We start from the raw sequence: 11024 nt of genomic DNA, 5'->3' as shown, positions 1-11024 counted from the left end.
CGAGACATGACACCGGATTTGTCTTCCCACTGGAGATCACCCAGTTGATCCAGCAGCAGAATGCCTTGATGCAGATATTAGTCCAGAACCAAGGCAACAACAACAACAACAACAACAACCCTCCTCCAGTTGACAACTTAGCCCATTTTCTGAGGTTACAACCGCCGGTGTTTTCCAGTAGCACCGGGCCAATTGTTGCGGATGACTGGCTACGCAGGATTGGAAGGGAGTTGATCACCGCTGGTTGCACTGATGTTGAGAAGGTGCGTTTTGCCGCACACCAATTGGATGGACCAGCAGCGTCATGGTGGGAGAATTACACAGCCACTTTTCCCATAGCCAATGTCACCTGGGATCAGTTTCAGCAAGCATTCCGCACAGCCCATGTCTCAACTGGAGCTATGAGCATGAAGAAGCGTGAGTTTCGCAACTTACGCCAGGGAAATCGTACTGTGGCTCAGTACGTAGATGAGTTTAGTAAGCTATCTCGTTATGCCCCTGATGATGTGGCCACGGATGCCGCGAAGCGGGAGAAGTTTATGGAAGGGCTAAATGATGAGATGAGCATGCAGTTGATGGTGGCAACATTCAACAACTACCAGGAGTTGGTAGACAAGGCTCTTATGATTGAAGGGAAGCAGCAGCAGATTGAGAGCCGCAAGAGGTAGTATGGACAAGGAAAGTACAATTCTGGAGCCCAGCAGAAGCCTCGTTTCACCCCGAAGTCGGGAGGACTTGTCCATAACCATGGAGGCCACAATCACAATGGAGGAAGTTCTCACAACCACAATGGCTCCAAGAATGGAAACGGGAACGGAGCAGGCAGCAATCAGAACCGCTCTAACCCAGCCACACCCGCCAAGAAGGACCTAAGTCACATTACTTGTTTCAAGTGCGGGAAGACTGGACACTATGCCACTGAGTGCCCTGAAGCAAAGAATAGCAATGGCAATGGAAGCGCTGGGAAGAAGCCCAACCCTTTCAATAGGGGACAAGTGAACCACGTGAACGTGGAGGAAGTTGAGGAGCAGCTTGATGCAGTTATTGGTAAGTTTTTGGTTAAGTCTTTTACTACAATTGTTCTTTTCGATACTGGTGCATCGCATTCATACATATCAAGGGGATTCGTGGATAAGTATAAGTTGCCCACTAAGGTACTTAGGACACCAATGTTAGTAAGTTCGCCAGGAGCAGAATTTATGGCAAGTCAAGGATGTTTTCAGATGCCATTGACTATTGGAAGCCATGTTTTCCCCTCAGACCTAATAATTTTGGAGTCACAAGGTTTGGATGTGATACTAGGAATGGATTGACTGTCGATGTATGGAGGAAACATCGATTGCGCGAGTAAGTCAATTTTGCTCACTACCCCGGAGGGAAAAAGGATCAAGTATGTATCCAGGCATGCGCCAAGGAGGACCCAAGTAAATTCTCTCACGGGAGTTATTCAGGAGGAAGTGCCTGTAGTAAAGGATTACACAGATGTATTTCCGGAGGAGTTACCAGGCATGCCACCAGATCGAGATATCGAGTTTTTGATAGAGCTGTTGCCAGGCACCGGGCCTATATCGAAGAGACCATACCGGATGCCCGCAAATGATCTGGAGGAGATTAAGAAGCAGATTAAGGAGTTATTGGAGAAAGGTTACATTCGAAGAAGTTCATCCCCATGGGGATCTCCAGTGCTCTTGGTTGAGAAGAAGGATGGATCCTTAAGGATGGTTGTTGATTATCGTGCTTTGAATGAAGTAACAATCAAGAATAAGTATCCACTGCCGATGATCAATGATTTGTTTGACCAGTTGCAAGGAGCTAAGGTGTTTTCGAAGATTGATCTACGATCAGGATATCACCAGCTGAAGATTAGGGAAAATGATATACCTAAGACAGCCTTCACCACAAGGTATGGGCTATATGAGTATACTCGATCGGGATATGATTCTATCTGGATAGTAGTGGATCGCTTGACCAAAGTAGCCCACTTCATCCCAGTGAAAACCACCTATACAAGTGCGAAGTTGGCCAAGATATACATGACCAGGATCGTATGTCTGCACGGAGTTCCGAGGACCATCGTATCAGATAGAGGAACACAGTTTACTTCAAAGTTTTGGCACCAGCTGCACCAGACTTTGGGAACCAGGCTAGAGTTCAGTAAAACTTTTCACCCAGAGACAGATGGACAGACTGAGAGAGTCAATAGATTCTGGAGGACATGTTGAGAGCTTGTGCTCTAGATTACGGATCTAGTTGGGATGACAACTTGCCCTACGCAGAGTTCTCGTACAACAACAGCTACCAGGCCAGTTTGAAGATGGCACCTTTCGAAGCCCTGTATGGAAGAAGATGCCGAACACCGTTGATGTGGGATGAAGTTGGAGACCGTGATACGTCTCCAACGTATCTATAATTTTTTATTGTTCCATGCTATATTATATTCTGTTTTGGACATTATTGGGCTTTATTATACACTTTTATATTGTTTTTGGGACTAACCTATTAACCGAAGGCACAACCCAGAATCACTGTTTTTTGCCTATTTCAGAGTTTCGCAGAAAAAGAATATCAAACGGAGTCCAAACGGAATGAAACCTTCGGGAACGTGATTTTCGGAACGAACGTGATCCAGAGGACTTGGACCCTACGTCAAGACATCAACCAGGAGGGCATGAGGTAGGGGGCGCGCCTACCCCCAGGCGCGTCCTCCACCCTCGTGGGCCCCCTGTTGCTCCACCGACATACTCCTTCCTCCTATATATACCTACGTACCCCCAAACTACTAGATACGGAGCCAAAAACCTAATTCCACCGCCGCAACCTTCTGTACCCACGAGATCCCATCTTGGGGCCTGTTTCGGAGCTCCGCCGAAGGGGGCATCCATCACGGAGGGCTTCTACATCAACACCATAGCCTCTCCGATGAAGTGTGAGTAGTTTACCTCAGATCTTCGGGTCCATAGTTATTAGCTAGATGGCTTCTTCTCTCTTTTTGGATCTCAATACAATGTTCCCCCCTCTCTCGTGGAGATCTATTCGATGTAATCTTCTTTTGCGGTGTGTTTGTTGAGATCGATGAATTGTGGGTTTATGATCAAGTTTATCTATGAACAATATTTGAATCTTCTGAATTCTTTTATGTATGATTGGTTATCTTTGCAAGTCTCTTCTAATTATCAGTTTGGTTTGGCCTATTAGATTGATCTTTCTTGCAATGGGAGAAGTGCTTAGCTTTGGGTTCAATCTTGCGGTGTCCTTTCCTAGTGACAGTAGGGGCAGCAAGGCACGTATTGTATTGTTGCCATCGAGGATATCAAGATGGTTTTTTTTATCATATTGCATGAATTTATCCCTCTACGTCATGTCATCTTGCTTAAAGCGTTACTCTGTTCTTATGAACTTAATACTCTAGATGCATGCTGGATAGCGGTCGATGTGTGGAGTAATAGTAGTAGATGCAGGCAGGAGTCGGTCTACTTTTCTCGGACGTGATGCCTATATACATGATCATACCTAGATATTCTCATAACTATGCTCAGCTCTGTCAATTGCTCAACAGTAATTTGTTCACCCACCGTAAAATACCTATGCTCTTGAGAGAAGCCACTAGTGAAACCTATGGCCCCCGGGTCTATCTTCATCATATTAATCTTCCAACACTTAGTTATTTCCGTTGCCTTTTATTTTGCTTCTATTTTACTTTGCATCTTTATCATAAAAATACCAAAAATATTATCTTATCACATCTATCAGATCTCACTCTCGTAAGTGACCGTGTAGGGATTGACAACCCCTTATCGTGTTGGTTGCGAGGATTTATTTGTTTGTGTAGGTGGGAGGGACTCGTGCGTGGCCTCCTACTGGATTGATACCTTGGTTCTCAAAAACTGAGGGAAATACTTACGCGACTTTGCTGCATCACCCTTTCCTCTTCAAGGGAAAACCAACGCAGTGCTCAAGAGGTAGCAAGAAGGATTTCTGGCGCCGTTGCCGGGGAGGTCTACGCAAAAGTCAACATACCAAGTACCCATCACAAACCCTTATCTCCCGCATTACATTATTAGCCATTTGCCTCTCGTTTTCCTCTCCCCCACTTCTCCCTTGCCGTTTTATTCGCCCTCTCTTTTTCGTTCGCCTCTTTTTCGCTTGCTTTTTGTGTTGGGTTGCTTGTTTGTCACGATGGCTCAAGATAATACCAAATTATGTGACTTTACCAATACCAACAATAATGATTTCCTTAGCACTCTGATTGCTCCTCTTACCGATACTGAATCTTGTGAAATCAATGCTGCTTTGTTGAATCTTGTCATGAAAGATCAATTCGCCGGCCTTCCTAGTGAAGATGCCGCTACTCATCTAAATAGCTTCGTTGATTTGTGTGATATGCAAAAGAAGAAAGATGTTGACAATGATATTGTTAAATTGAAGCTATTTCCTTTTTCGCTTAGAGATCATGCTAAAGCTTGGTTTTCGTCTTTGCCTAAAAATAGTATTGATTCTTGGAATAAGTGCAAATATGCTTTTATCTCTAAGTATTTTCCTCCCGCTAAGATTATCTCTCTTAGAAACGATATTATGAATTTTAAGCAACTTGATCATGAACATGTTGCACAATCTTGGGAAAGGATGAAATTAATGATACGTAATTGCCCCACGCATGGTTTGAATTTGTGGATGATTATACAATTTTTTTATGCCGGATTGAAATTTGCTTCTAGAAACCTTTTAGATTCGGCCGCGGGAGGCACTTTTATGGAAATCACTTTAGGAGAATCTACTAAACTCCTAGATAATATTATGGTTAATTATTGTCAATGGCACACTGAAAGATCTACTAATAAAAAAGTGCATGTGATAGAAGAAATTAATGTTTTGAGTGGAAAGATGGATGAACTTATGAAATTATTTGCTACTAAGAGTGTTTCTTCTGATCCTAATGATATGCCTCTGTCTACTTTGATTGAGAATAATAATGAATCTATGGATGTGAATTTTGTTGGTAGGAATAATTTTGGTAACAACGCGTATAGAGGAAACTTTAATCCTAGGCCTTATCCTAGCAATTTCTCTAATAATTATGGTAATTCCTACAACAATTCTTATGTAAATTCTAATAAGATTCCCTCTGAATTTGAGACTAGTGTTAAAGAGTTTATGAATTCGCAAAAGAATTTCAATGCCTTGCTTGAAGAAAAATTGCTTAAAATTGATGAATTGGCTAGGAACGTTGATAGAATTTCTCTTGATGTTGATTCTTTGAAACTAAGATCTATTCCTCCTAAGCATGATATCAATGAGTCTCTCAAAGCAATGAGAATTTTCATTGATGAGTGCAAATAAAGAACCGCTAGGATGCGTGCTAAGAAAGATTGCTTTATGAAAGCGTGTTCTTCAAATTTCTATGAAAATAAAGATGAAGATCTAAAAGTTATTGATGTGTCCCCTATTAAATCTTTGTTTGGCAATATGAATCTTGATAATGATGGGACTGAATATGATCCACCTTTACCTAGAAGGCATTCCAAAAATTCGGAGTTTTTAGATCTTGATGCTAAAATTGATAAAAGTTGGATTGAAGAGAACAAAACCCTAGATATTAATAAACCCACTATTTTGGATTTCAAGGAATTTAATTATGATAATTGCTCTTTGATAGATTGTATTTCCTTGTTGCAATCCGTGCTAAATTCTCCTCATGCTTATAGTCAAAATAAAGCTTTTACCAAACATATCGTTCATGCTTTGATGCAATCTTATGAAGAAAAACTTGAGTTGGAAGTTTCTATCCCTAGAAAAATTTATGATGAGTGGGAACCTACTATTAAAATTAAAATTAAAGATCATGAATGATATGCTTTGTGTGATTTGGGTGCTAGTGTTTCCACGATTCCAAAAACTTTGTGTGATTTGCTAGGTTTCCGTGATTTTGATGATTGCTCTTTAAACTTGCACCTTGCGGATTCCACTATTAAGAAACCTATGGGAATAATTAATGATGTTCTTATTGTTGCAAATAGGAACTATGTGCCCGTAGATTTTATTGTTCTTGATATAGATTGCAATCCTTCATGTCCTATTATTCTTGGTAGACCTTTCCTTAGAACGATTGGTGCAATTATTGATATAAAGGAAGGGAATATTAGATTCCAATTTCCATTAAAGAGAGGCATGGAAGACTTACCTAGAAAGAAAATAAAATTACCATATGAATCTATCATGAGAGCCACTTACGGATTGCCAACCAAAGATGGCAATACCTAGATCTATCCTTGCTTTTATGCCTAGCTAGGGGCGTTAAACGATAGCGCTTGTTGGGAGGCAACCCAATTTTATTTTTTGTTTTTTGCTTTTTGCTTATGTTTAGGAATAAATATTTATTCTAGCCTCTGGTTAGATGTGTTTTTATGTTTTAATTAGTGTTTGTGCCAAGTTAAACCTATAGGATCTTCTTGGATGATAGTTATTTGATCTTGCAGAAAATTCCAGAAACTTTCTGTTCATGAAAATAATTGTTAAAACTCACCAGAACGTGATAAAATATTGATTCCAATTGCTTCTGATCAATAAACAAATTTCCTAGGTCGTCCTATTTTGGATGAGTTTTTGGAGTTCCAGAAGTTTGCGTTAGTTACAGATTACTACAGACTGTTCTGTTTTTGACAGATTCTGTTTTTCGCGTGTTGTTTGCTTATTTTGATGAATCTATGGCTACTAAAGAGTTTATAAACCATAGAGAAGTTGGAATACATTAGGTTTAACACCAATATAAATAAAGAATGAGTTCATTACAGTACATTGAAGTGGTCTTTTGTTTTCTTTCGCTAACGGAGCTCACGAGATTTTCTGCTAAGTTTTGTGTTGTGAAGTTTTCAAGTTTTGGGTGAAAGATTTGATGGATTATGGAACAAGGAGTGGCAAGAGACTAAGCTTGGGGATTCCCATGGCACCCCCAAGATAATCTAAGGACACCAAAAAGCCAAAGCTTGGGGATGCCCCGGAAGGCATCCCCTCTTTCGTCTATTTCCATCGGTAACTTTACTTGGAGCTATATTTTTATTCACCACATGATATGTGTTTTGCTTGGAGCGTCTTGGATGATTTGAGTCTTTGTTTGTTAGTTTACCACAATCATCCTTGCTGTACACACCTTTTGAGAGAGACACACATGATTCGGAAATTATTAGAATACTCTATGTGCTTCACTTATATCTTTTGAGCTATATAGTTTTGCTCTAGTGCTTCACTTATATCTTTTAGTGCACGGTGGTGGATTTGTTTTATAGAAACTATTTATCTCTCATGATTCACTTATATTATTTTGAGAGTCTTAAAATAGCATGGCAATTTGCTTTAATTAATATCATGAGAAATTTGATGCTTGATAATTGTTTTGAGATATAAAGGTGGTAATATCATAGTTGTGCTAGTTGAGTAATTGTGGAATTGAAAAATACATGTGTTGGAGTTTGTGATTCCCGTAGCATGCACGTATGGTGAACCGTTATGTAACGAAGTCGGAGCGTGAGGTATTTGTTGATTATCTTCCTTTGTGTGGCGGTCGGGATCGCGCGATGGTTAACTCCTACCAACCCTTCCCCTAGGAGCATGTGTAGTAGTACTTTGCTTCGAGGGCTAATAAAGTTTTGCAATAAGTATATGAGTTCTTTATGACTAATGTGAGTCCATGGATTATACGCACACTTACCTTTCCACAATTTTCTAGCCTCTTCGGTACCGCGCATTGCCCTTTCTCACCTTGAGAGTTGGTGCAAACTTCGCCGGTGCATCCAAACCCCGTGATATGATACGCTCTATCACACATAAACCTCCTTATATCTTCTCAAAACAGCCACCATACCTACCTATCATGGCATTTCCATAGCCATTCCAAGATATATTGCCATGCAACTTTCCACCGTTTCATTTATCATGACATACTCCATCATTGTCATATTGCTTTGCATGATCATGTAGTTGACATTGTATTTGTGGCAAAGCCACCATTCATAATTCTTTCATACATGTCGCTCTTGATTCATTGCATATCCCGGTACACCGCCGGAGGCATTCATATAGAGTCATATTTTGTTCTAAGTATTGAATTGTAATTCATGAGTTGTAAGTAAATAAAAGTGTGATGATCATCATTATTAGAGCATTGTCCCAAGTGAGGAAAGGATGATGGAGACTATGATTCCCCCACAAGTCGGAATGAGACTCCGGACTAAATAAAAAAAAAGGCCATAAAAAAAGAGAAAAGGCCCAAATAAAAAAATGATGAGATAAAAAGAGAAAAGGGACAATGTCACTACCCTTTTACCACACTTGTGCTTCAAAGTAGCACCATGATCTTCATAATAGAGAGTCTCTCATTTTGTCACTTTCATATACTAGTGGGAAATTTCATTATAGAACTTGGCTTGTATATTCCATTAGTGGGCTTCCTCAAATGCCCGAGGTCTTCGTGAGCAAGCAAGTTGGATGCACACCCACTTAGTTTCTTTTTGAGCTTTCATACACTTATAGCTCTAGTGCATCCGTTGCATGGCAATCCCTACTCCTCGCATTAACATCAATTGATGGGCATCTCCATAGCCCGTTAATTAGCCTCGTTGATGTGAGACTTTCTCCTTTTTTGTCTTCCCACATAACCCCTACCATTATACCTTATTCCACCATAGTGCTATATCCATGGCTTGCGCTCATGTATTCCGTAAGAGTTGAAAAGGCCGAAGCGCGTTAAAAGTATGAACCAATTGCTTGGCCAAAACCGGGGTCGTACATGATATGAATATTTTGTGTGTGGAAGATGGAGCATAGCCAGACTATATGATTTTGTAGGGATAACTTGCTTTGGCTATGTTATTTTGATCAGACATAATTGCTTAGTTAGTATGTGTAACATCCCAAAATTTCAATTTGGAATGTTATACATTAGATCATCATGCATAACATATTTTATTGCATTTTGTTTTGTGATCCTAGAAATTCTACGAAACTCAAGGACCCACGGAGAGAGTTGGGGATTTCGTTATTTTCATATTTGGGATTTCTCAAATTTTGAAAATAGGATCAATTGTTTTAATTATTTTTCTCGCCAAAAAATGTTTCATATTTAAAATATATGAGAGGGGATAATATGACTTCTCCAAATATAATGAAATATCGGAGGAAAAATATTAAAAACAAAGATTTGATTTTATTCGGATTTTATTTCTATTTTATTTGCCTAGGAAAATATGCGTTTTTCAAAATTGCATTTTAGGCCCAAATAAATATTCATCTTGTCCGGCTTATTTTTAGAGGACGGGAAAAATTTATTTTGGGATTTTTGGAGTCAGTTTAGTATTTCTTTTCTTACTTTTTCTGCACGTCCGATTTATATTAAAAAAAACGAACCGACTCGGGCCGCCGTGGGCGACCCGGACTCTGCCTCGCCACGGGCTTTATAAGCCGCCCCGCCGCCAGCCGACCCCAGCCCATGCCGCCCCTAACCCTAACCCTAGCCCCGCCGCCGCCGCCGCCGCGTGCCGCCGCCGCCGCTGCCCGACGCCGCCGTCGCCCGAGCCGCCGCCGACGCCGCCGTCCGCCGCCACCGGCGGAGCCCCGCCGCCGTCCGCCGCCACCCGCCGGAGCCACGCCGCCCCTCGCCGGACCCCGTCCCGCCGGAGGTAGCCACCCCGCCGCCGCCGGCGGTTTTCTTTAGAGAACCGCCCGGTTTTTTTATAAAAAACCGCGGTTTTTTTATAGATCGGTTTAGTTTTTTTCCAATTTATTTATTTTGTGGACGTTCGTTTTAACGAATGGTTTTCGTCGTTTAACCGTAGACAGCGAACGTTCGTTCGTTAGCCTGTTCGTCAGTTTTTCTTTTTCTCAGATTTTTCGCAATTATTTTCGATCGCAATTTCCGATCTGTTTTTCGTTTTAGTATAACTTTTCGCTCGTTTATCGGAATCAGGCGATTCAAGCGCCTAGAGTTTCATCTCGAAACCCTCTTTCCGTTTAACCAACTTAAAGAAGTTTTTGCTACTGTAAAATTTGACTTAGGTCCAGATTAGTAAACGAAGCTTGTTTCTTTCGTCGTTTGAGTTTCGTTGCTTCGTTCAATTTGATTCTTTTTTGCAAACTGGAGTTCTTAAGTTGAACTTTCTGGTTAGATATCTTATTTTGAGTTTTACTCATGCACCCTTGCTTGATTGCTTATGTATGTATTGTTTGTTTGCGATAGATTACCCGGAGTGCGAAGCATGCTACTACGAGTCTCTAGGTTTCACGGATCATCAGCAAGGCAAGTAACACTTTGATCATACCTCTTTACCACCCAGTTTTATTGCATTAGATCAACCCTCAAACTATTGCATGGTTAGGAACTATTTAATATGTGGGTTTTGGGAAGTAGATGAGGTAGTACCTATTGCCCTGTTTATTATCAAACTATTGGGAGTTACTTCTACGTTTGCTTATATTGCTATGCTATGCTCGTAGACGTGGATTGGGTTTGAGTGAATTTCCATGACAGATATGAGATTGTTAATTAATGGTTCAACTTAAGGTGGCTACTTCAAGTTACATCTGGGTGGATTGAGGCACCTGGAGAATGCAGTGTTGCCTGTATTTTTGGATATCCCGGAGTACCCGTGAGATTATCCTATGGACCGCCACCCAGGCTCAAAGAGATCATGAGATTATTCATGCTAGAAACTTCTGTGTGCAGCCACAAGCCATTATGGGATCTGGCATAGTTGAGTATGTTGTGTGACCTCTTTCAGTGGTGGGCTAGCAGATGTTGAGGGAAAGTAGGTGTAACTGTCCACCCAGAGTAAAGAGTTAATGCTTCTGAAAGACTGTGTCTCGGTCATCCGTTTCTCAAACACCATGTAGTGCGACAAATCCAACAGAGGCGATCGAGTCTTGTGGGGAAAAGTGCACAAACCTCCGCAGAGTGTACAAACTAATCATGGTTAGCCGTGTCCCCAGTTATGGACATCTTGAGTATCTAGTTCTTGGATTATCATGTGAATCTCATC

This window comes from Aegilops tauschii, chromosome 7 (assembly GCF_002575655.3).
Source record: "Aegilops tauschii subsp. strangulata cultivar AL8/78 chromosome 7, Aet v6.0, whole genome shotgun sequence".
Classification (NCBI taxonomy): Eukaryota; Viridiplantae; Streptophyta; class Magnoliopsida; order Poales; family Poaceae; genus Aegilops; species Aegilops tauschii.
This window is presented reverse-complemented; position numbering follows the sequence as displayed.